Source organism: Eumetopias jubatus, unplaced genomic scaffold (genome assembly GCF_037043125.1).
Source record: "Eumetopias jubatus isolate StellerSeaLion01/CBP00866 unplaced genomic scaffold, mEumJub1_p1.0 scaffold_4, whole genome shotgun sequence".
NCBI classification, from domain to species: Eukaryota; Metazoa; Chordata; class Mammalia; order Carnivora; family Otariidae; genus Eumetopias; species Eumetopias jubatus.
The window spans coordinates 173,246,625-173,273,692 of record NW_028274810.1 but is presented as its reverse complement, the minus strand read 5'-3'; the positions used below and the strand labels follow the sequence as shown (position 1 = coordinate 173,273,692).

General features: G+C 37.8%; 1 protein-coding gene across 2 annotated transcripts in view; it reads right to left on the bottom strand.

Moving 5' to 3' along the window:
* PDE7A (phosphodiesterase 7A) overlaps nucleotides 1–27,068 on the bottom strand; it is a 207,983-nt gene that overhangs the window by 122,809 nt on the left and 58,106 nt on the right. Inside the window, exons 2-3 of one of the 2 annotated variants that reach the window (XM_088022822.1) lie at nucleotides 25,629–25,762; nucleotides 13,349–13,450 (exon numbers count right to left, since the gene is read on the bottom strand). The gene's annotated coding sequence lies outside the window, so the exon portion shown is untranslated. The remainder of the gene's footprint in view (nucleotides 1–13,348; nucleotides 13,451–25,628; nucleotides 25,763–27,068) is intronic. The other variant, XM_088022823.1, reaches the window with a different exon arrangement.

Genomic DNA, 27,068 nt, shown 5'->3' with positions numbered 1-27,068 from the left:
TAGGACTTCGAGTACTATGTTGAATAGCAGTGGTAATAGTGGACATCCCTGCCGCGTTCCTGACCTTAGGGGAAAAGCTCTCAGTTTTTCCCCATTGAGAATGATATTCGCTGTGGGTTTTTCATAGATGGCTTTTATGATATTGAGGTATGTACTCTATCTCTACACTCTGAAGAGTTTTAATCAAGAACTGATGCTGTACTTTGTCAAATGCTTTTTCTGCATCTATTGAGAGGATCATATGATTCTTGTTCTTTCTTTTATTAATGTATTGTATCACACTGATTGATTTGTGGATGTTGAACCAAACTTGCAACCCAGGAATAAATCCCACTTGGTCCTGTGAATAATCCTTTTAATGTATTGTTGGAACCTATTGGCTAGTATGTTGGTGAGAATTTTTGCATCCATGTTCATCAAGGATATTGGTCTCTAATTCTCCTTTTTGGTGTGGTCTTTGTCTGGTTTTGGGATCAAGGTAATGCTGGCCTCATAAGATGAGTTTGGAAGTTATCCTTCCATTTCTATTTTTTGGAACAGTTTCAGAAGAATAGGTATTAATTCTTCTTTAAATGTTTAGTAGAATTCCCCTGGGAAGCCATCTGGCTTGTTTGTTGGGAGATTTTTGATTACTGCTTGAATTTCCTTTGTGGTTATGGGTCTGTTCAGGTTTTCTATTTCTTCCTGGTTCAGTTTTGGTAGTTTATACATCTCTAGGAATGCATCCATTTCTTCCAGATCATCTAATTTGCTGGCATATAGTTGCTCATAATATGTTCTTACAATTGTTTGTATTTCTTTGGTGTTGGTTGTGATCTTTCCTCTTTCATTCATGATTTTATTGATTTGGGTCCTTTCTCTTTTCTTTTTGATCAGTCTGGCCAGGGGTTTATCAATCTTATTAATTCTTTCAAAGAACCAGCTCCTAGTTTCGTTGATCTGTTCTACTGTTCTTTTGGTTTCTATTTCATTGATTTCTGCTCTGATCTTTATTATTTCTCTTCTCCTGCTGGGTTTAGGCTTTATTTGCTGTTCTTTCTCCAGCTCCTTTAGGTGTAGGGTTAGTTTGTGTATTTGAGACCTTTCTTGTTTCTTGAATAAGGCTTGTATTGCTATATACTTTCCTCTTAGGACTGCCTTTGCTGCATCCCAAAGATTATGAACAGTTGTGTTTTCATTTTCATTTGTTTCCATGAATTTTTTAAATTCTTCTTTAATTTCCTGGTTGACTCATTCATTTGCCTCCATGTATTTGAGTTCTTTCCGACTTTCCTCTTGTGATTGAGTTCTAGTTGCAAAGCACTGTGGTCTGAAAATATGCAGGGAATGATCCCAATCTTTTGGTACTGGTTGAGACCTGATTTGTGACCTAGGATGTGATCTATTCTGGAGAACGTTCCATGGGCACTAGAGAAGAATGTGTATTCTGTTGTTTTGGGATGGAATGTTCTGAATATATCTGTGAAGTCCATTTGGTCCAGTGTGTCATTTAAAGTCTTTATTTCCTTGTTGATCTTTTGCTTAGATGATCTGTCCATTTCAGTGAGGGGGGTGTTAAAGTCCCCCACTATTATTGTATTGTTGTCGATGTGTTTCTTTGATTTTGTTATTAATTGGCTTATATAATTTGCTTCTCCCATGTTTGGGGCATAGATATTTACAATTGTTAGATCTTCTTGTTGGATAGACCCTGTATGATGTAGTGTCCTTCCTCATCTCTTATTATAGTCTTTGGTTTAAAATCTAATTTGTCTGATATAAGGATTGCCACCCCGGTTTTCTTTTGATGTCCAATAGCATGGTAAATGGTTTTCCAACCCTTCACTTTCAATCTGGAGGTGTCTTTGCATCTAAAATGAGTCTCTTGCAGACAGCATATTGGTGGATCTTGTTTTTTTATCCAATCTGATAGCCTGTGTCTTTTGATTGGGGCATTTAGCCCATTTACATTCAGGGTAACTATTGAAAGACATGAATTTAGTGCCATTGTATTGCCTGTAAGGCGATTGTCACTGTATATTGTCTCTGTTCCTTTCTGGTCTATGTTACTTTTAGGCTCTCTCTTTGCTTAGAGGATTCCTTTCAATATTTCTTGTAGGACTGGTTTGGTGTTTGCAAATTCCTTTAGTTTTTGTTTGTCCTGGAAGCTTTTTATCTCTCCTATTGTCAATGACAGCCTAGCTGGATATAGTATTCTTGGCTGCATATTTTTCTCGTTTAGTGCTCTGAAGATATCATGCCAGTCCTTTCTGGCCTGCCAGGTCTCTGTGGATAGGTCTTTTGCCAATCTAATATTTCTACCATTGTAGCTTACAGACCTCTTGTGCGAGCTGCTTTCAGGATTTTCTCTTTGTCTCTGAGACTCATAAGTTGTACAATTAGATGTCAGGGTGTAGACCTATTTTTATTGATATTGAGGGGGGTTCTCTGTGCCTCCTGAATTTTGATGCCCGTTTCCTTCCCCAAATTAGGGAAGTTCTCTGCTATAATTTGCTCCAATATACCTTCTGCCCCTCTCTCTCTTTCTTCTTCTTCTGGGATCCCAATTATTCTAATATTGTTTTGTCTTATGGTATCACTTATCTCTTGAATTCTGCCCTTGTGATCCACTAGTTGTTTATCTCTTGTTTTCTCAGCTTCTTTATTCTCCATCATTTGGTCTTCTGCATCACTAATTCTCTCTTCTGCCTCATTTATCCTAGCAGTTAGAGCCTCCATTTTTTATTGCACCTCATTTATAGCCTTTTTGATTTGGACTTGGTTAGATTTCAGTTCTTTTATTTCTCCAGAAAGGGTTTCTCTAGTATCTTCCATGCTTTTTTCAAGCCCAGCTAGTATCTTTATAATTGTCATTCTGAACTCTAGTTCTGACATCTTACTAATGTCCATATTAGTTAGGTCCCTGGCAGTCGGTACTGCCTCTTGTTCTTTTTTTTGAGGTGAGTTTTTCTTTCTTGTCATTTTGTCCAGAGGAGAACGGATGAATGAGAGAACAAGATGCTCACAGGTTAACAACAACCCATAGAAAAATACACACTAAACAAATCAGAAGAGACCCCAAACTGGGGGAAAAGAAAGGGAAAGAAAGAAAAAAGGGGAAAAAAAGAAAAAAAAAGGATATGATCAAATATGATCAGGCTGGTGAATAGATCAGTGCCACACACTAGATTTTGGGCGTATTTTTGTTTGTTAGAAGAAAGTGCCTCCCAAAATTTTAAAGAAAAAAAACTTATATATGTACAAAAATAAAGGGAAATATGATGAAGGGATGGAATTTGACTGTAAAGATGAAAATTATAAATGATTTTATAAAAGGAATTGGTAAGATAAGAAGTTGGTTGAGAAAAGAAAGGAGAGAAATTTAAAAAAATGGGGGGGGGAGAGAATGTGATCAGGCAGGAGACTAGAGCAAAGCCATACACTAGAGATTTAGGGTATATTTTGGTCTGTTAGAAGAAACTGTATCCCAAAATTTTAAAGAGAGAACAACTTATATATATACCAAAAATAAGGTTAAGTACAATGACGGGATAGAATATAACTTTTCCAGAAAGTGGTCGCTTTTCTGTTCAGAGAGTTGCTGCTATTCTTTTCTTCAATCTCCTGTTGAGTTCGTAGGTGTTCAGAGTGGTTTGATACCTATCTAGCTGAATTCCTGGGAGCAGACAAAATTTAGGTCTCCTACTCCTCCGCCATCTTGCTCCTCCTCTCCATGGATATATATTTAGATTTAGAACACACGGCAAAACTTGGAGAACATTATTCTAGCTACAAAAGGTATCACAACTCAGATGAAGGGATTATTGATTCTTCCAAAGGCTATTTCAATGCTGCAATAGGGATGAACCTTGAAAACATTCTAAGTGAAGAAGCCAGATGCAACATATTGCATGATTTCGTTTATATAAATTATCCAGAAGAGGCAAACCATAGAGACAGAAAGCCAATTAGTAGTTGCCAGGCACTGGGGAGAAGGAGGAATGAGGAGTGACTGCTTAATGGGTATGGGGTTTCCTTTTGGGGTGATGAAAAAGTTTGGGAACTAGATAGTGACGATGTCTGCACAACATTGTAAATGTCCTTAATGCCATTGAATTATACACTTATGAATGGTTAAAATAGTAAATTTTTATCATAAGAAAAAGGCCAATCATCCTATTAAGCCACTCTTTCAGGGTAAGAGGCAACATAATAAGACCATGAGCATGGACTCATTGCTGCCTTTATTTGTTGTAAAATGAGTTTCTTGGTTAAAAGTAGTGTTGTGTAGAATAACACAATGGTGACTAAAACATTTCATAAGTCCATGCATGGTGGTTTTGATAGAAACATTGCAAGTGGGGAAGGAAATTCATTTCCAGAAGTATCTATTTATCCAGTGAGAAAAAAGATCTGCCCCCTGCATAATGAAAGTAGCCTGATTCAATATACCTCATGGATGGCTGATACCTCTTGGAAACGGAAGCTTGGTCTCAGACTCCTGTGTTAGCAAGTTGGACACTTAGTAATAGCTGTTGTCAGATTGGCCTTGTTAAGTGGAAATCCATGCTCCTGAGCCCACATCTAGCATGTATCATGGCATCATGGCCACTTTGTTCATGAGTCAGTTGGGCAGGGCCAGGGATAAAGGGGGGGAAAAGGCTGACTGACATACATGGAATGTATCACTCATCCACCTGATTACTATGATCATCCTCTAATAAGATTGCTCTTTGGGATCACATGAAACACAAATATCTTTACATTCTGCCCATTCAATCTGTCCATATAGACCCCTTCCCCAGACCTCTTTGTCATCACTTTTCCAATCATGTTCCTTCCGAGTTCCAGACCATCCAGCCAGTCAGACACTACCCATGAATCAGAATGACCATAGACCTAGCTATCTCTCTTTTCAAACAAAATGAACAACAGGTGTACTGTTTCAAGTTCTCCCAACTGTAGTTTTCCTTTCTTCACCTTTAGGACCATCCCAAAGAGTGGCCATAGTGTTGTAGCTATCTACTCTGCACCATAGAATGCAGAACTATCTATAAGTCAGTCCCAGATATTTTTCTTCTGCACTCAATAGGACACAGGTGGCTCACCATGATGCCTTGGATGAAAGGTGAGAGGGAAGAGGCAATGTTGTAGTAGTAGAGATGATGGACACTGGGCCACTTGTTCATACAATTTACTTGAGCCTTAAAAGACTTGCTTGAGACTGATCTCATGTGTACCACTTCTTCTTAATGTTAGGCATAACCAACTTTATAGTTTGGTGTATCTGAATACATTTAGTATATTATAGGCTGCTCAGGTCACAAGGTAATCTGATCACTCATGGTCAAGCATTCAATTTCTACTAGGGCCTGGTAGTAAAACAATTTCTCAAAAAGAGAATAGTTATATAAAGAAGAAGGTGACATAGCTCTGCTCCCAAATCCTAAAACCTTGCATAAGATTCAATTATAGAAGATTATTAAAAGCTTCATATGATATCACTAAACTATCACAAACACTTCAGTACCATACCTGCTGGGTCATATGGCCCAAGAGATGGAGAAGCTTATAAGACAGTATGGATCCCTTACATAGACTTCTCTTGTCCTGAGCCCCACCCACTCTTTAATTTTTTATTGTGGTAAAATATACATAAGATAAAACTTACAATTTTAACCATTTTTAAGTATAGAAGTCAGTGGCATTAACTACATTCACATTGTGCATATCACCACTACCCATCTCCAGAGATTTTCATCATCCCAAAATGAAACTCTGTGCCTACTAAACAACAATTCACCACTTCCTCCTCCACCAGCCCCTGGTAACCACTACTTCACTTTCCATCTCTATGAATTTGACTACTCTGGGTACCTTCTATGAGTAGAACCATATGGTATTTGTCCCATTATGTCTGCCTTATTTCACTTAGCATAATGTCTCCAAGGTTTATCCATATTGTAGCATGTAACAGAATTTCATTCCTTTTTAAGACTGAGTTAATATTTCATTATTTACATGTAGCTTATCCATCTCTCAATAGACATTTGGTTTGTTTCCACCTTTTGGTACTGTGAATAATGCTACTAAGAACATGAGTGTATAAATATCTGTGTGAGTGTCCGCTCTCAATTCTTTTAGATGTATATCCAGAAGTGCAATTGCTGGATCATATGGAAATTCTATATTTAATTTTGTGGGAAACAGGCATACTGTTTTCCACATCAGCTGCACCATTTTATATTCCCATCAGAAATGCACAAAGGTTTCAACTTCTTCACATCATAGCCAACACATGTATTCTTTCTTCAATGATAGCCATCCTAATGGATGTCAAGTGGTATCTTATTGTGGTCTTGATTTGCATTTCCCTAATGATTAGTGATGTTAAGCATTTTTTTCATGTGCTTATTGGCCACTTTTATATTTTCATTGGGGAAGAGTTTATTCAAATCCTGTCCTTATTTTTTTTATTATGTTCAGTTAGCCATCATTAGTTTTTCGATGTAGTGTTCAACAATTCATTAGTTGTGTATAACACCCAGTGCTCATCACAACACATGCCCTCCTTAATACCCATCACCCGGCTACCCTATGCCCCCCGCCTTCTGAAACCCTCCTTTCCCTATTTTTGTATTGGGTTACTTGTTGTGAGTTTTAGGAGTTATTTGTATGTTCTGTGTATTAATTCCTTGTAAGATATGTGATTTTTAAGTATTTCCTTTCATTCTTTGAGTGATCTTTTATTCCTTTGATCAATCTGATGCCCCAAAGTATTGAATTTGTGAAGAGATCTAATTCATCTTTTCTTATATTTGCTGACTGTGCTTTCGGTGTTACATCCAAGAAATCATTGCCAAATCCAAAGTCATGAAGCTCTTCCCCTATGTTTTGTTCTAAGAGTTTTATAATTACACTTAGGTCTTTGACCCATTTTCAGTTAACTTTTATGTATGGTGTAAGGAAGAGTCCGACTTCATTCTTTTGCATGTAGATATCTAGTTTTCCAAGCACTATTTGTTGAAAAGACTGTCCTTTCCCCACTGAATAGTCTTGATACCCTTGTCAAAAACCATTTAATCATGTATGTGAGGTTTATTTCTGGGCTATCTATTCTATACTATTGGTATATGTCTTTATACCAACATTATGCTGTTTTGATTACTGTAGCTTTCTATAAGTTTTGCAGTCAGGAAGTGTGAGTCCTTCAACCTTGTTCTTCTTTTTCAAGATTGTTTTGCCTATTCAGGATCTCTTAGGATTCTGTAAGAATTTTAGGATAGATTTTCCTGTTTCTGCAAGAAACAAATGTCTTTGGAATTCTGATAAGGATTGCAGTAAATCTGTAGATCACTTTGGGTAGTATTAAAATCTTAACAATACCAAATCTTTCAATAATGAATATGAGGTCTTTTCATTTATTTATGCCTTCTTTTAGTTTTTTCCAGCAGGGTTTTATACTTTTTTTTAAAGATCTTATTTATTTATTTATTTATTTGAGAGAGCATACACATGTGAGCAATGGGAGGGGCAAAGGGAGGAGATAGAATCTGAAGCAGACTCTGGGCCGAGAGAGGATCCTGACACAGAGCTTGATTCCACAACTGCAAGGTAGTGACCTGAGCAGAAACCAAGAGTTGACACTTAACCAAGAGTTGGACACTCAACTGACTGAGCCACCTAGGCAGCCCAGTGTTTTATACTTTTTAAGATATAAGTCTTTCATCTCCTTGGTGAAGTGAATTCCCAAGTATTTTATCTTTTTTTGTGCTATCATCAATAAAGTTATTTTCTTAATTTCTTTTTTGAATTGTTCATTATTAGTTATGGAAAAGCCACTGGTTTGTTTGTTTTGTTTTTGTTTTTTTGTTTTTGTATCTGCAACTTTGCTGAATTCATTTATTAGTTCTATCTGGGGTTTTCTTCTTTGTGTGTGAAATCTTTACAGTTTTCTAAACATAAGATCATGTCATCAGCAAACAGATAATTTTACTTCTTCCCTTCCAATTTGGATGCCTTCTATTTCTTTTTCTTGCTTAATTGCTCTGGCTAGAACTTCTTTTTGTTGTTGTTGTTATGTTAATCACCATACACTACATCATTAGTTTTTGATGTAGTGTTCCATGATTCATTGTTTGTGCATAAAACCTAGTGCTCCACGCAGAACGTGCCCTCTTTAATACCCATCACCAGGCCGACCCATCCCCCCACCCCCCTCCCCTCTAGAACCCTCAGTTTGTTTTTCAGAGTCCATCGTCTCTCATGGTTCGTCTCCCCCTCCGATTTCCTCCCCTTCATTCTTCCCCTCCTGCTGTCTTCTTCTTCTTCTTTTTTTTTCTTAACCTATATTGCATTATTTGTTTCAGAGGTACAGATCTGTGATTCAACAGCCTTGCACAATTCACAGCGCTCACCATAGCACATACCCTCCCCAATGTCTATCACCCAGCCACCCCATCCCTCCCACACCCCCACCACTCCAGCAACCCTCAGTTTGTTTCCTGAGATTAAGAATTCCTCGTATCAGTGAGGTCATATGATACATGTCGTTCTCTGATTGACTTATTTCACTCAGCATAACACCCTCCAGTTCCATCCACGTCGTTGCAAATGGCAAGATCTCATTCCTTTTGATGGCTGCATAATATTCCATTGTGTATATATACCACATCTTCTTTATCCATTCATCTGTCGATGGACATCTTGGCTCTTTCCACAGTTTGGCTATTGTGGACATTGCTGCTATAAACATTGGGGTGCACGTACCCCTTCGGATCCCTACATTTGTATCTTTGGGGTAAATACCCAGTAGTGTAATTGCTGGATCGTATGGTAGCTCTATTTTCAACTGTTTGAGGAACCTCCATACTGTTTTCCAGAGTGGTTGCATCTGGCTAGAACTTCTACTACCATGTTAAATATAAGGGACAAAAGTGGATATCCTTGTCTTGTTCCTGGTCTTAAAGAAAAACATTTAGTCTTTCACCATTGAGTATGATGTTTCCTGTTGGTTTTTCATATATAGCCTCTATTATATTCAGCTAGTTGCCTTCTATTCCTAGTTGTTAGGTGTTTTTATCATGAAAGAATGTTTAATTCTATCAAATCCTCTTTCTGTATCAATTGAGATGGTTGTCTGGTTTTTTTTCTTCATTCTGTTAATGTATATTACATTGATTGATTTTTAGATGTTGAACCATCCTTGCATTCTGGGAATAATCTTATATAGTCATGGCATATAATCTTAATATGCTGCTGAATTCAGTTTGCTATTATTTTATTGAGAATTATTGCATTGATATTCATAAGGAATATTGCTCTATAGTTTTCTGCCCTTGTAATGTTTTTGTCTGGCTTTGGTATCAGAGTAATGCTGGCCTCATAGAATGAGTTAGGAAGTGTTTCCTCCTCTTCATTTTTTTTTTTTTGGAAGTCTGAGAAAAATTGATGTTATTTCTGTCTTAAGTATTTGGTATAATTCACTAGTGAAGCCAGCTGCTCTAGGACTTTTCTTTGTTGGGAGGTTTTGATTATTGATTCAATCTCCTTACTTATTTTAGGTCTATTTAGATTTTTTATTTCTTCATGATTTAATCTTGATAGGTTTTCTATCACTAGAAATTTCTCCATTTCATCTACGTTATTCAATTTGTTGGTGTACAATTGTTCATAGTATGCTTTTATAATCCTCTTTATTTCTGTAGAATCTATGTTAATGTGTTCATTTTCATTTCTGATTTTAGTAATCTGAGTCTTCTTTATTTTGTCATTCTAGCTAATGATTTGTTAATTTTGTATTCAAAGTATCAAATTTTGGTTTAGTTGATTTTCTCTGTTGTTTTTCTATTCTGTTTTATTTATCTCTGTTCTTGTCTTTATTTTTTCCTTGTTTCTAGTAGTTTCAGGTTCAGTTTATTGTTCTTTCTTTAGTTCCTTAAGGTGTAAAGTTACATAATTGATTTGAGATTTCTTTTGTCAAATATGTTATATCTATAAATTTCCCTCTTAGCACTGTTTTTGCTGTTTCCCATAAATTTTGGTATGTTGTGTTTTTGTTTTCATTTGTCTCAAGACATTTTCTAATAATCTTTGTGATTTCTTCTTTGACCTTTGATCATTTAAGAATGTGTCATTTAATTTCCACATACTTGTAAATTTTCCAATTTTCCTTCTGCTGTTGATTTCTTGTTTCATTTCACTGAGGTTGGAGAAGTTCCTTTGTATTATGTCAGTCTATTTACATTTATTAAGACGTGTGGGGTGCCTGGGTGGCTCAGTCATTAAGCACCTGCCTTCGGCTCAGGTCATGATCCTGGGGTGCCTGGGTAGCTCAGTCATTAAGCACCTGCCTTCGGCTCAGGTCATGACCCCAGGGTCCTGGGATCAAGCCCCGCATCAGGCTCCCTGCTCTGTGGAAGCCTGCTTCTCCCTCCCCCTCCCCCTGCTTGTGTTCCCTCTCTCACTGTGTGTCTCTCTGTCAAATAAATAAATAAAATCTTAAAAAAAAAAAAGACTTGTTTAGTGGTCTAGCATTTGGTCTATCCTTGAGAATGTTTAATGTGCACTTGAGAAAAATGTTTATTCTACTGTTGTTGGCTGGAGTATTCTGTATGCTATGTTTATCTGTTAGGTCCTGTTCATCCATATTGTTGCTCAGTACATTACATTACATCCTGAAATTGTAACAGTCTTTTTTAAATTGATACCAACCTAATGACGATCACATTACAGAAATACTACTCTTTTATAGCTCTCCCTCCACTTTGTGCTATTGATGTCACAAATTACATCTTTATATATTGTGTAACTATTAACATAAATTAGTAATTATTTTTTAGGCATTTATCTTCTAAATCTTGTAGAGAGTGAAAGGTGGAGTTACAAACAAAAGTTATAATACTATTTTTTATATTTGTTCATGTGTTTACCTTTACTGGAGATCTTTATATCTTCATATGACTTTGTGTTATGGTCTAACATTCTTTCATTTCTTTTTCTTTTTTTTTTAGGATTTTATTTATTTGACACAGAGAGACAGCTAGAGAGGGAACACAAGCAGGGGGAGCGGGAGAGGGAGAAGCAGGCTCCTGGCTGAGAAGGGAGCCTGATGCGGGGCTCGATCCCAGGACCCTGGGATCATGACCTGAGCCGAAGGCAGATGCTTAACAACTGAGCCACTCAGGCACCCCACATCTTTTCATTTCAACTTGAAGGACTGCTTTTAGCATTTTTTGTAGGATAAGTCCAATAGAATGAAATCCCTCTGTTTTCATTTATCTAAGAATGTCTTAATTATTCCTTCATTCTTGAAGGACAAATTTGCCAAATATAGAATTCTTGGTTGATGGTTTTTTTCCTTTTGTTACCTTAAATATACCATCCCAGTGCTTTCTGGACTTCAAAGTTTCTTCTGAAGAACTGGCAGATCATCTTATTGATAATTTCTTGTATATGAGATCTTTTCTCTTTTCTCTTGTTGCTTTCAAAATTTTTCTCTTTGTCTTTGTCTTTCAACAGTTTGACTATACTGTGTCTCAGTGTGGGTCCCTTTGGGCTTATTCTATTGGGGTAGTTGGTTTTGGATTTGTAGATTCATGATTTCCACAAACTTGGAAACTTTTCTGTCATTATTTCTTCAAGTAACCTCTCTGCCTCCCTCTCTCTCTCTCTCTCTCTCTTCTCTTTCTGGGACCCCTGTAATGCATGTATTGGTCTACTTGATAGAGTTCCATAAGTTCAAATATCCTTTCTCTAAGTTTGCTGACTTTCTTTTGCCTGCTTAACTTTGCTATTAAACCCCTCTAGTGATTTTTTTTCAATTCCATTGTATTTTTCAGCTTCAGACTTTCTACTTGGTTCCATTTTATAATTTCTACCTCTTTGTTGATATTTTCATTTTGTTCATATATTGTTTTCCTGATTTCCTTTAGTTCTTTATTAGTGTTGTCCCCTTAGCTCTTTGAGCATATTTAAGACAGTTGTTTTAAAGTCTTTATCTACAAAGTGTGATATCTATGTTTCTTCAGCACTGGGTTTTGCCACTTTATTTTCTTCCTTTGAATGTATCATGTTTTCCTGTTTCTTTGTATGTCTCGTGAGACTTTTGTTGTTTATGTTGTTGTTGAACATTGGACATTTGAAAAGACAATCACCTCTCCCAGTCTTTGTGGACTGATCCTATGCTAGGGAACTTTCTCACTAATTAGCTGAGCCTTGGTTGTAAGCTTTGTGATCAGCCCAAGGGGAAATCTTAAGGTCTTCCTAGGTATTGTTTGAGCATGCATCTTGCCTGGGCCTGTATGTGTATGTTTTTGAATTTCCCATGTACATGCTGTTTTCAAATGTCTTTATATCCCAGAGCGTCCCCCTCAGGCCTCCACCCATTATCTCTTAACCCAGGTTTCTGTGGGCCAGTCTCCCTACAGTTTTCCTGAGCAGTGCCCACTTGTTCTTCCTGCTTGAGATCCAAATTAGACAAAACAGAGACCAGTCCTTCAGGCAGGCCCTGGTAGGTTAAAATGTTGAAAATAAAATCTGCTTTGCTTCTTCTGACTTATAGCTTTTTTTTTTTTTTTGTACTTTCTTTGTTTGGCTTTGATGTTAGGGTAATATCGGTCTCATAAAATAAGTTGGGAAACAATCTTTACTCTTCTATTTTCTGAAAGAGTTTGCATACAAGTGGTATTACTTCATCCATAAATGTCTATAGGATTTACCAATGAAACTCTCTGGACCCGGACTTTTCTTTGTGGAAGATTATAAATTGCTAATTCAATTTCTTTACTTGATAAAGCTCATAAAATAAGCTCAATATATTCCCCCCAAATGGTTCCCAAGGTATTTCCCCAAAATGTTCAAAGTGGTGGGATTGTGGTTTTTCATTTTCTTTTAAAATGTTTTCTTGATGAATTCTATTGGCCACATTTTCAAAAATAAACATGTTATTTTGTTAAAAAATTATATGTTAATTATTTAAACTGTTAGTAAAAATAAAACATTTATAATGCAATGATGAACATTTAATAAAATAAAGGGCAGGGAGGGAAAAATTCACCAGAGGGTTGGTTGCTCTAGACTATTTAGGAACTCAAAATTAATTGACAAGCACCTTCCATGATGATACACTAATGAATAATCTATCAGAGAACTTCTGGCTAAACACAGCAGATTACATATATGCATCCATAAATGTTTCCTCCCCAAGCCCTACTAAATGACACTGAAAGAAGAAATAAGGCCTAAACCCAAGAGGACAAAGAGAAAAGGAGGGGAAATGAAAACTGACAGGTCCATCTTTTAGAAACTGAAGGTGGATGGGCAAGTTGCACATGTCTTAGCAGAACAGAAAGCTAAAACCAAAGCTTACAAATGCGGAGGACTACATCTGGACAATCCCTGCTGCAAAGACCCAGAACGATCTCAGAAATTTGAGGCTCCAGGTGTTCTGGAAGGCAACGATGCAAGTGGGCTGAAAAAGAAAAGGATTAATCAAAGTTCTTTAAAACAGTGGTTAGAACCCCAGACAGCTAACTTGTTCTCCTTTACCTCAGCAAACAAGTGGATGGATTTAACCAAACATGCTCTGGACTTGGGTTAACCTGACAGAGGTGAGGGTGGGATTAGAGTATCATATGAAAAGTGGCAGGATAAATGAGAATCTGTCTACTTGTTGACAGCCAGGTTTTTATCCTGGAGGCAAGAGGCTAGAATATTCCTCTTTTAGAAAAGTGGACCCACCCAAGGCAAAAGTTTTATAGGAGCTATCAGCTTAGAGTCCTCCAACCAAAGAAATGGGTCCACATATAATTCTAAGGTAAGTCTTACTGATGTACATGGAGTTTATTTTTTTTTAAATTTTTTTTAAAGATTTTATTTATTTGTTTGAGAGAGAGAATGAGAGATAGAAAGCGCGAGAGGGAAGAGGGTCAGAGGGAGAAGCAGACTCCCTGCTGAGCAGGAAGCCCGATGTGGGACTCGATCCCGGGACTCTAGGATCATGACCTGAGCCGAAGGCAGTCGCTTAACCAACTGAGCCACCCAGGCGCCCCTGATGTACATGGAGTTTAAAAATAGCATTATCAATATCTCATTCTTAAATATGACAGAACAATCAAGCATTACCAGAATTTGAATAAATCCCACTGCATGAGAGACAATAGAAACAAATAGAAAAGCAAACAAACAAGGGGAAACAGAAAAATACAGAGAACCCCCACTCCAAAAGACCAATAATATCCTTAGAGAGATGAAAAGTTATATTATATAAGAGCATGATGATATAAAAAGAAAAAATGAGATAGTTCTTTAAAATTAAAAACTGTGATATCAAAAATTAAATATGTATTGGATGGGTTAGAAAATAGTTGAAGATACTCTCTCAAAAGTAAAATAAAAAATTAAAGATACAGATAATATGAGAAAAGATAGTAGAATTGGAGTCCCAGTCCAGGGGGTCTAATATCCAAATAAGGATGGTTTCGGAAGGAAAGAATTGAGAAAACTGTAGTGAAGAAATAGTTCAAGAAAATTCAGCAGCACTGAAGGGCACACATTTCCAGATGGAAACAGTCAAATTTGTACCTGGAATAACAAATAGAGAAAAGACCTACAAGACATATTGTGAAATTTCAGTAATGGGGCCAAAAAAAAAAAAAAAAGAATGTAAAACCTTCTAGGGAGTAAAAATAAAAACACCTCACATACAAAGGACCATGGATCAGAATGGTAAAGGCCATCTTAGCAATAAATTAGGAGCTAGGAGAAAATTATATAAAACCTTCAGAATTGTGACGGAATTTGATTTCCCATCTAGGAACCTGTATACCAGGCCATACTATCAATTTAGTTTAATAGTAAAATAGAGATATTTTTCAGATATTGAGGAACTCAAGTGCTTCACTCCTATCATACCTTTTCTCAGGAAGTGATTATTATAGGAAGTGGCCTATCAAGAAGAGGGAGGAAACCCAGAAAGGGAAATATTGTGATCCAGCCAACAGGAGCTTCAACACGGGAGAGAAGGAAAGAAAGGCCCAGAATGATAATCCTAAGGTCTCAGCCATAGAGAATACTTAGAGAGAAACCAGGCCATATGGGAACAGGATTATGGGGTCTCTGTGAGGGAAGTGGAACTAACAGATAACCTGAAGAGGCTGAACATTTATTATTACTACATAGAATACTAAGGGGGGAAAAAGAGACTTAATTACTATCACCAAGAATAAAAGAGTTGTAAAAGAAAATACATTTAATCATTGTACATTTTACGGCCCTTCTATAAATAATAGTCACGTAGGCACAATAATATAAGCCCTGAATATTGATTTAACAAAAATAGAGTGCTATAACTAACCACACTGAGAAGTGGAAGAAGATGAAAAGTGTGTGTTTCTTTGGGTGGTATTAGAAAACTAAGTTTTCATCTTCCATAGTAAAAGATCAATAGGTAATAGCAAAAAATGAGATGTGAGTTAATAACATGGAGTGAAATATTTTAAGAAACAGCTAAAAACAGTGAACATCCTTGTGTCAGTAGACCAGGAATTGGTAGAGTATTGAGATGAACAAGAAGCTGCTAGGTTTATTATAACATGGTAGGACTACTGCATTCTAAAATTTATGTATATGTGTTAGGTTTCTCATTTAGAAAATTAAAATCATTTTAGTGGAGTGAATTGAACCCAAAAGATAGGTTAAGTCTTAATGCCTGGGACCTATGACTTTTTTGAAAATAGGGTCTTTGCAGTGTAATCAAGTTAAGATAAAGCCACATGATATTAGAGTGGGCCCTATCCCCTACAACTGGTGTCCTTATAAGAAGAGGGAGATTTGCAGGTACACATACACACAGGAAAGAAAGTCATGCGAAGGCAGAGACCAAGATTGGAGTGATATTCTACAAGTCAAAAACCCCAAGGCCTGCCAGCAACCACCAGGAGCTAGAAGAGAGCACAAAACAAATTCTCTCCCACAACCTTCAGAGGGAGCATGGCATTGCCAACACCTTGATTTTGAGCCTCTAGCTTCCAGAACTGTGAAAGAATAAGCTTCTGTTCTTTCAAGCCACCCAGTTTATAGTAATTTGTTACAGCAGCCCAAGGAAGCTAATGCAATCATTTCACTCAATTTCTGTGTATCCGAATTGGAGCAGGAGATGTTTCAGAGGGTCCAATTCTTCTAAATTCATTCCACACTTGAGGTTTGGAAAAAAACAACAGCAACGACAGCAACTAATCAAGTTTAGCTGTTTTTGTGGGGTTGCACAGTATAAAACCCATCTGTTCAATTAAGGGATGTGGGAGGACTGGCAAATGTGAAACACCAATTTTGGTCTCTGGTTATAAATATTTAAGTGTATACCTGTCTGAGGTTTACTTTCTGTTTTTAAAAATACTGTTCTTTCCTGCTATCTCTGAAGAATAGTTACAAAGAACAAGAGTCCCTTTCCTTTTTACTTCACATAGTAACAGTGTAAAATGTTGAACAGAATGAACATTACTCAGAAAAGCAAACTTTTTTATAATGTACCTAAAAATTGATTACTAAACATTTTTTTCCAACTAACAAGTATCTCTGAACTTGTTAAATATCATTGTTATATGAAGTAATAACAGATATAAAGAAAACAACTGCATTATTTACATTTCCTATGCTTTTGATTCCAGTGCGTTGCCTTGGGGCCCAATACCTTCTTCAAAATAGTTCAAGTAATGAGGGGCGCCTGGGTGGCTCAGTCGGTTAAGGTCTGCCTTCTGCTAAGGTCATGATCCCAGGGTCCTGCTCAGTGGGGAGTCTGCTTCTCCCTCTGCCCCTCCCCTCTGTTCCTGCGCTCTCTCTCTCTCAAATAAATAAATAAGATCTTTAAAAAATAGTTCAAGTAATGAGATATTAAGATCTCAAAGCAGTTGGTTATAGGTTGTTACAGGTTGAATTGTGTCTGCTCCCCTGCAACCAAAAAAAAAAAAAAATATGATGTTGAGATCATAACTTCCAGTACCTCAGAATGTGAATTTACTTGGAAATAAAGTCACTGCGGGTATAATTAGTTAAATTAAGATGAGGTCATCCTGAACTAGGATGAGCACCCAATCCATTATGACTGGTGTCCTTATAAGAGTCTCATGCTCTACCGACTGAGCTAGCCGGGCGCCTTGACTGGTGTCCTTATAAGAAGACAGCCATGTCGGGGTGCCTGGGTGGCTCAGTCGGTTAAGCGGCTGCCTTCGGCTCAGGTCATGATCCTGGGGTCTTGGGATCGAGTCCCCATATCCGGCTCCCCGCTCAGCGGAGAGCCTGCTTCTCCCTCTCCTTCTGCCTGCCACTCTGCCTACTCGTGCTCTCTCTCTATCTCTCTGTCAAATAAATAAATAAAATCTTAAAAAAAATAAAAAGCCATGTGAAGGCAGAGGCACAAGGAGAATGCCCCGTGAAGATGGAGGCAGTGATTGGATTGATGCATCTACAAGCCAAGGAACACCAGGGATTGTCGGCTGTCAGCAGAAACTAAGAGACATAGAACAGATGGTCCCCCAGAGCACTCAGAAGGAACCGACCCTACAGACACCTTGATATTAGACTTCTGGACTCCAGAACTGTGAGAGGATACATTTTTCTTGTTTTAAAGATTTTATTTATTTATTTGACACACACACACAGAGGAAGAGAGCAAGCACAAGCAGGGGAGAGACAGGCAGGGGAGAAGCAGGCTCCCCACTGAGCAGGGAGACCAACATGGGGCTCAATCCCGGGACCCCAGGATCATGACCTGAGCCGAAGGCAGACACTTAACTGACTGAGCCACCAGGCACCCCACATTTCTTTTGTTTTAAACCACTGACTTTAAACAGCATAATGTGAAATTTACCATTAGCCACCCAGTTTGTGGAATTTGTATAGCAGCCCTAGGAAATGAATATGTAGGGATTTTACCAAAATTATGATACCTTTAAAGATTTTTCAACTCCAGTCTTTTCATTCATTTGTTTATTCACTAAATATTTGTTGAGTGACTACTACCTGTTTAGCACTCTTGTAGGCACTGGAAATAAAATAAGGCAGAGAAAGGTCCCTGACTAAATGAAGTGAAAAATCTAATGGAGGAGAATAGCAAAAAACAGATACATAACATAAGGTAACATAATGTAACAATACAACATAAGCTAGTGTTAGGAGCTATGAAGAAAAATAAAACGGGGAAATGTATTAGAAAGTGGGATACAGAGGTCTGGGAAGGCCTCTTTGAGAAGATGACATGTGAGCAGAGACCTGAATGAGGAAGGAAGGAAGCTAGGCAAGGGCTGATAGAGGGAACCAGTACAAATACTCAGTGCGTGAATATGGTCAATGTAGAGGCAATTAATCAACCGAGAAACAGGGAAAGGAGATGAGACCAGATCAATGTAGGACCCTGTGGGCCTCATTAAGGATTTGGATTTTATTCTAAGTGTGATGGGGAAGCCACTGGAATGTTTTTGTTTTGTTGTGTTGCTTCTTTTGTTTAATCGGAGAAATGATATTATCTGATTTAAATGTTTTAAAGATCTCTCCAGTTTCTCTGTCAACAATGTTTTCTAGGTGAAGAATGGAGGAAAGAAATCAGTAAAAGCTTTCAAATAGCCTGAACGGTAGATGGTGGTGCCTTAGAGTATCATTGGAGGTGGCATCATGCAAATTTATACAGAACAAATGTACAGATAATCATCTAAGCCTATAAATGTCATTTCCTTTTCAGATTCAAAATCATGGGTTCACGGGATTCTTCCACATCTCCTGAATCCCTTTAAATTAGAAACTAGTAAGGGGTTTCTGAATAAACCAGTTAATATCCATTTGAACATCTTATTCACAGCTCAAAAATTTACAATAACTCTAAAGTTAAGGAATAAAAATGAAATTACTTCTGAAGGATCTCAGGATTAATTTTTTTAGGTAAACAACTTATATAATATAATTAAAATTTTACAAGGTATAGCAAAATAAGTTATATATATTAGCAGTATCAAATCAATTCTTTAAATGCAACTAAAATAATTCTTCTACTTATAGTATATAGGAATCTCAAAATTGTCTAAGAATTAGTAAAAGTTCACAATTCTTAGAGTGGAAGGAGTTGGTATCCAAAATTTAGTGAAATTTAAAGTGAAATTTGGGGCGCCTGGATGGCTCAGTTGGTTAACCGTCTGCCTTCAACTCAGGTCATGATCCTGGGGTCTTGGCATCGAGGCCCATGTTGGGCTCCTTGCTCAGCAGGGAGCTTGCTTCTCCCTCTCCTTCTTCCACTCCCCCTGCTTGTGCTCTCTCTATCTCTCTGTCAAATAAATAAATAAAATCTTTAAAAAAAATAAAATGTAGTTTGTTCATTTGGTAATAAGTGAACCAATTAGTAATAGCGGTCATTAACTTTAGAAAATGCAGTGATTAGATATCCAAAGTTAAAGCCTGAAAAATTTTTCCCAGGACAAACAGCTCTGTTCAAAAATGGGTAAAAGACTTAAGGGCATCTGGGTGGCTCAGTTGTTAAGCATCTGCCTTCGGCTTAGGTTATGATCCCAGGGTCCTGGGATCAAGCCCCGCATCGGGCTTCCTGCTCAGCAGGAAGCCTGCTTCTCCCTCCCCCACTCCCCCTGCTTGCCTTTCCTCTCTCACTGTGTCTCTCTCTGTTAAATAAATAAATAAAATAAAATAAAAAGACTTAAATAGACATTACCAAATAAGATATGCAAGTGGCCAAAAGGCACATCAAAAGATGTTCAACATCATTAGTGATTAAGGTAATGCAAATCAGAACTACAGGGGGATACCACCGCACACCCATTAGGACGGCTAGTATCAAACAAATGGAAAACAAGTGTTGGTGAGGATGTGGAGTGGTTGGAGCCGTCATGCACTGTTGGTGGAAATGTAAATGGTGCAGCCACTGTGGAAAACAGTTGGGTGCTTCCTCAAAAAATGAAACGTAGAATTACTATAGGATCCAGCAGTTTCACTCCAAGGTATATACTCAAAATAACTGAGAGCAGGAACTCAGACAGATGCTTGTACACCAATCTTTGTAGCAGCATTATTCACAACAGCTAAAAAGTGCAAACAACCTAAATGTCCACCGATGGATGAATGAATATGCAAACTGTGGCGTGAATCCACAATGGTAAATTATTCCTCTTTAAAAAGGAATGAAATTCTGATACACACTATGATGTGGATGAATCTTGAAGACACTATGTCAAGCAAAATAAACCAGACATAAAAGGACAAACGCTCTTATGATTCCATTTATATGAGATATCTTGCATAGTAAAATTCATAGAGACAGAAAATAAAGTAGTGGCTATTAGGGACCAGGGGAAGGGAGGAATGGGGAGTTATTATTTAATGAGTACAGACTTCCTGTTTGATATGATGAAAATGTGGTAGAAATAGTGGTGGTGGTTGCACAACATTGTGATTATACTTAATGCCACTGAATTGTACACTTAAAAATGGTTAAAATGATAAATTGTATGTTAGGCATATTCTACCACAATAGAAAGGAACAAAGCATGTGCTATGATGGTTCATTGCCTTAGCCAACCAGTTTCTGAGCTCTAGAACAAATTCCTTATGGGGGCAAGTCACCACTTTTGTTCTGAAGGCTCAACCCCTTACATGTTCAGAGTGGTTCTAGTTTCAGAAATGGGGTTTGATAGAGCATGGCTGTGGCCTCCCTTCACTACACATACTAGAACCTGTGATATATCTCATTAGAGTTCCTAGTCTGTATTTTTTTCCTCCACTGTTTTTCTGGAAAGCCTTGAAAAAACTTGTTAAGTATTCTATGACACCTGCTTTCTCTTTTCATTTCAAATCTTCTCACAGTTGACTAAGAATGAGTCATTCTCTGAGTTGAAGTTTGCACACGTATCGTGATTTTCCTTAATACTTTCCATAGGTCGGGGCACCCGGGTGGCTCAGTCGTTAAGCATCTGCCCTGGGCTTGGGTCATGATCCCGGGGTCCTGGGATCGAGTCCCCCATCGGGCTCCCTGCTCCACGGGAAGCCTGCTTCTCCCTCCCCACTCCCCCTGCTTGTGTTCCCTCTCTCTCTCTGTGTCTTTCTCTGTCAAATAAATAAATAAAATCCTTAAAAACAATACTTTCCATAGGTCGATTTTTAAATTCAGATCGGGCCAATTGTAGGTGACATGAATGTTGTGACTAGTGCCTCAAGACTTTGTTGGCAACAACATGCCTTGACAACTGAGCTCTTGTATATGTTTCCTGGTTTGAGCAATCTATCCAAGCACAGCAGGCAAAATACTATCAGTGCAATGTATCACTGGCAACTGTGACAAACCGCACAGTCTGCAAGTCAGCACCACAAGTAACACCATAGTACACACATGGGAAGACAAGGAAACAAAAAAGTTGTAAAGCAAACACAAATATTAATACAACATTTAAACCCAAGGAGTGCTTTGCAAAAAAAAAAAAAAAAGCCCCCCAAACCAACAACAAAAAACAATCAAATGTCTAAAAAAACTCTGGAACAAAGCCACAAGAAACAAGTTCCTTTTACTTTAGTCAAAGTTTAGTCACATGAAAGAACTGGGAGAAATGTTTTTCTTAATCTGTGGAGAATTTCATTTGCCAAATAATCCTCAGACAACTTTCCCTCCCTTACTGCATCATGTTTAAGTGAAGTCACAAAGACTGTTAGATTTATAATAAATGCAGTGATGATGGAAATTCACAATGAAGTAGAAATAAAAATGTTTACACATGCATGAGTAAAAGTTAACAATGAAGAGAGGTGCCTGAGTGGCTCAGTTGGTGAAGTGTCCGACTCTTGATTTCAGGTCATGATCTCAGGGTCCTGGGATTGAGCCCCGAGCCCCATGGCCTCTGACTCTGTGCTCAGCTGGGAGTCTGCCTGAGAGTCTCTCTCTTCCTCTTCCCTGCCCCTCCCCCGCCACTCTCTCTCAAATAAGTAGATCTTTAAAAAAAAGTTATCAATGAAAAAACATACCAATCATTCTTGAAATCAAGTGACCAGAAATGGAGTGAGGAGGACACAACTCACGTTAACACTGGAGTCTTTGGAGTTATTCATATCAGCAAAGCTTTTACTCTAGCATCTTAAACTTCTATTCCCACAAGTGCCTTGCCCTTTCATCTCCATGTTATGTGCTCATGCTGTTCCCTCTAAATTGAATACCCACTTCTTCTCTCCCAGTCCCCAGGCCCTCCAAATTGAAATCCCACATACCATATGACCCAGTTTAAATGTTCATCCTCAATGAAACCTTTCCTGAACTCCTCAGCTAGAAGCACTGCCTCTCTTGCAAAGTGCTGTAAGACCATCTGCATTTCTCTGAAGGCACTTCCCTCTCTACAAGGTATTGTATTTATATATGGACACATATGATCTCTCTGGACTCCGAAACACAGGGGTTCTCCAAAGATCTCTGCTGGACCCTCTTCTCTTGTCAGTTGTCATTACATCCACATCCACACAGAGACACTCGCACACCTCCATCATAATCATTTCCCCCCTGCTTCACAATCTCTTATTTCTGTGAACATGACTCCAAAATCTCTGTTCCAATCTTTTATCCTGTGGCACTCTCAAATTTCAGTCCCTCATTTCTCCCGGCTTGCACCTAGTTGCCCCTTTAATTATTTATTTATTTGTTTATTTGAGAGAGAGAGAGAGAGAGAGCACGAGAGTGGGGTGAGGGGCAGAGGGAGAAGTCCCAGTGTGGGACACCGTCCTGGGACTTCAGGATCATGACCTGAGCAGAAGGCAGACGCTTAACTGACTGAGCCACCCAGGTGCTCTAGTTGCCCCTTTAAACCCCACATACATTATGTCTACAATGGAAATTATTATCTTCCTGTCCAATTTTCTTCCTCTGTTCTCCTTATGTTAACGACACTGCTGCTTCCCTCGTCCCTTGGGTGCAAAATCCCTCACCCATCCTCCCTGCCCATGTCTGGTCAGTTACAAAGTCCTGCCAATTTCATTTCTGTAATACTGTGGTCATTTCAACCCTTTCTTCTCACCCCATTTCCCTTTCTTCCAACTTCCAACTACTCTCTTATCTTGTCCCCCACCAATAGCCTCAGTATCTAGAAGGGTACCTAAAGTGGAAAATCAGTAAATATGTATTGGAAAAATGAATAAGTTTTCCAAGCCAATGCCTCTGCTCATGAGATTCTCTCTTTTTAAAAAAACTTTAAAAAGATTTTATTTATTTGACAGAGAGAGAGAGAGCACAAACAGGTGGAGCAGCAGAGGGAGAAGGAGAAGCAGGCTCCCCACTGAGCAGGGAGCCCGATGTGGGGCTCGACCCCAGGACCCCGGGATCATGACCTGAGCCGAAGGCAGACGCTTCACCGGCTAAGCCACTCAGGCGCCCTGGATGGTGTTCTTTTTAAAACGAAGAAACCACAGTGTCTTACACACATTATTTCACTCACTTTTGACTACATTCTATTCCACTGCAGCACTTACTACAATTATGAGGGCACTTAAAGCTAATAAAACATTCAAATTTTGGTCTTGAAAGAAAGATACACCTACAGTTCCTCACTTAATCATAAATCTTTATTATTTGTTCTCATTTCCAGAGTCTAAGCAACTCTACTTTATAAATTTTTCTCACATCAAATATCCATTGAATGCACTAGATAGCTAGCAATAAAAACATCAGTCTTTTTCTTCAGCTGTACTGTTTCACTTAATTTCCCACTTCTCCTTGTTGAAAGCATTTCTAATTACCTTTTTATATCTACTTCATTTTCAAGTTTTTAAGTTTAAACTACTCCATAACACCTTTAAAATTTTCAGATTTATCCAATTTCTGATGTCCTATTTAAAATTTTGTCTCTTCTAGAAGGTTCTATGCTATTTATGAGCAGAGGCCATTTCCTGGGTTCTCCCTGTAACGAGCATACATAAAATATTTGTTGACCAGGGCGCCTGGGTGGCTCAGTTGGTTAGGCAGCTGCCTTCGGCTCGGGTCATGATCCTGGAGTCCCGGGATCGAGTCCCACATCGGGCTTCCTGCTCAGCAGGGAGTCTGCTTCTCCCTCTGACCCTCTTCCCTCTCGTGCTTTCTATCTCTCATTCTCTCTCTCTCTCAAATAAATAAATAAAATCTTTAAAAAAAAATATTTGTTGACCAAATTGATTAATAAGAAACAAGAAGTACATCTTAAGGAATTAGAAGGATGCCTGAATCAAATACATAAATAGTAGCAATGAGATCCATGCTGTCATCATTAATACAGTGTAGTGCAGGGTTCCTCAGAGTGTGGTCCGCAGACCTCAGGGTGTCCCGGACACCCTCCTGGGGGAGATCTAAAAGTTCAAAAATCTTTTGGTATGAATACAAAGATGACATTTGCCTTTTTTGCTGGGTTGACAAATGCCATGATGGTGTGAAAGAAATGGTCAATAAAACCGCGGTGCCTCGGCACAGAGCAAACTACACGGATAGTCACTGCATTCTTCACTGCTATGCACTCACTTTAAAAAATGCCAATTTTAGCTTATGCATGTCTTCAACATAGAAATTATTTTTATGATAACTCAACCTCTGAGATCACATCTTCTTCATATTCTGTGTGACGAAATGGGAAGTGTGCATAAAGTGCTACATTCTGTGCTACATACAACAGAGGTTGTCTGCCACTGTTTGCATTGTGAACTAAAGTAGCTGGTTTTTTCATGAAACACCATTTTACTTGAAAGTATGACTGATAGACAAACTACGCTTATCATGACTTGGGTATTTGACATTTTCTTTAAGTGAAGTAAATGAGCCCCCCACCCAATCACTTTAAGGAAAACAACTGACAGTACTTGTCAATGACACATTTCAAACTTTCAGGTGAATATTACAATTCATCCACCACCACGAGCTAGTCCTTAAAGACTTTTCTGATGATATCAGCAGTGCTATTAATGGATATACTTTCTTATATCATGAAATGTGCCAACATTTGGAAAATCTGCATACAAAATGAACCAATATTTTCTAAATGACGAATGCATGATTTATAAAATGGTAAAATGATCTATTCAGAGTTCAGATAGTCCAGTGGATTTTAATGTAACAGGATATGAAAAGTATTAAATAATACTAAATAGCGTGTAAACACATAACCTAACAAATGCACTTTGTAAGCTGACAATATTGGAAGTTAATTTGAAATAATAAGAGAATCTAAGATTTTTTTAGCTCCTTTTCTATAAAATTGCTTATATTCATATTTTTAAATTATACCAAATTCCTTATTTAGTATTTTTGGGGGTGTTTCTGATAATAACCCTAAATTGTTTTGTGTATTGAATTCTTTCTGAAAGTTACATAAATGTATGCACATCATTCTCACTGAGATTATTAAAAAGTTATCCCTGCAAGTTCATCATATACACCAAGTATACATTTTCTCCTGTAAGTCCCTTATTACTGTGAGCGCTCTTTGGAAATATTTTTGCTTTGTTCTTTCTTTCCATTAACATATGAGAAAAACCAAAGAAATGAACCAGGGTCTACATGAACTATTCCGATCTATGCAATCCTCTGCTTCTGTTCCTGGTCCCTTCCTAATAGCAAATATTCCTTTGGATGTTTCTGAAATCTCTTCTGAAGTCTTACTCACTTTTATGTGACAGAGGGTGTTAAGTTGTGGAAAAAACACTGGAGTAGAAGTCAGCAGTTCTGGGTCCCAGTGTTTTCACTAACCGATCATGTAGTTTTAAAATTTCTCATGTGTCCAGCCTTCAGTGTCCTCCTCTGTAAAATAAAATTAGAGAAATGATCTCTCTAAGTCCTCTTTCAGCCTTAAGAATTCCCTAAAATCTCTGATTAAAATCCAGAGTATGTCTGACATCCCTCAGCAAAAGGTAGTTACAGGTTCTGAAAATACTCGTTATGATTTTTCCTTTCCATCTTTTTCTTGCTCCTGGCTAAGGATTGTTGCCACTACTAAGTTACTCAGATCAGATCTTCCACCTTCCCAGCAATATCCTGGGTCTGCTCTCTCGACTTCCCTTCTTGATTTAGAGCAGTCATCTGCTCAAAAACTATTCTCAGAGAACAGTCTCTGTGGGGCAGGATCAGTCAAATCTGATTACACTTACAGATAATACAGTTAGCCATTTATTGAAGTCATTTCTATGTGTGGGGTGCTTTGTTAAGGGCTTTGTAAACATTATCTAACTTATTTCTCACAACCACTCAGTGAGGTAAGTATTTTTATTCACATTTTACACACGAGAGAACAGCCTCAGTGAATTGCCCAAGACCACGCAGGGCTATTTTCTCTAATATTGTCTAAATTAGATATAAAAGGCTCTAACAACACTGGTCATCTTTCTAAGCTAGGCTGCTTAGAAGCACATGCCTGGTTATCATGTTTTGACCTTGCACTGTCCAATTCTGCCCAAAAGATATTCATAAGATCTGTATTACAAACTAAAATGGCTTCCCTTTTGCTTCAAGGAAAGAGTTGTAGTAGTTGCTGATCATTAAGATTACTATGGCAGATCTGGAGCACTGGGTGTTATGCACAAACAATGAAACATGGAACACTACATCAAAAACTAATGATGTAATATATGGTGATTAACATAACAATAAAAAATTAAAAAAAAAGATTACTATGGCAGATCATTGCATTTGTTTTCATCAAACTGCCTTTAACTCTAAATTCCAGTAAAACAATGGAGATTGATATACTTTAGACACTGTCTTTCAAAATGGAACCTTCTAAAAATGGCACAGCAAAATTCTCGAGAGTAATTTCCAAACTTGGGAATTCATTCCAGTTGCTGATTTGCCAGACCCATGTTTTGGTGGTCTTCAACCTAAAGTTTTTTTCAAAGAAGGTTTTGTTTTGTTTTTGGTGGGAAACTGTTATAGCTTCTTTTCTCTACTTCAAGAATACACTTCGTTTGGATTTTGTGAGTTTTACTTTCTGGATTGCATTTACGTTTTGACCAGTTAAGATATTTTTGACAGAAATTTCATCAAAAAAATTATTATGCCTTGGAAATGGTATTTGAATAATTTGGGCATATTGCTTTTGAAATAGAAGTCA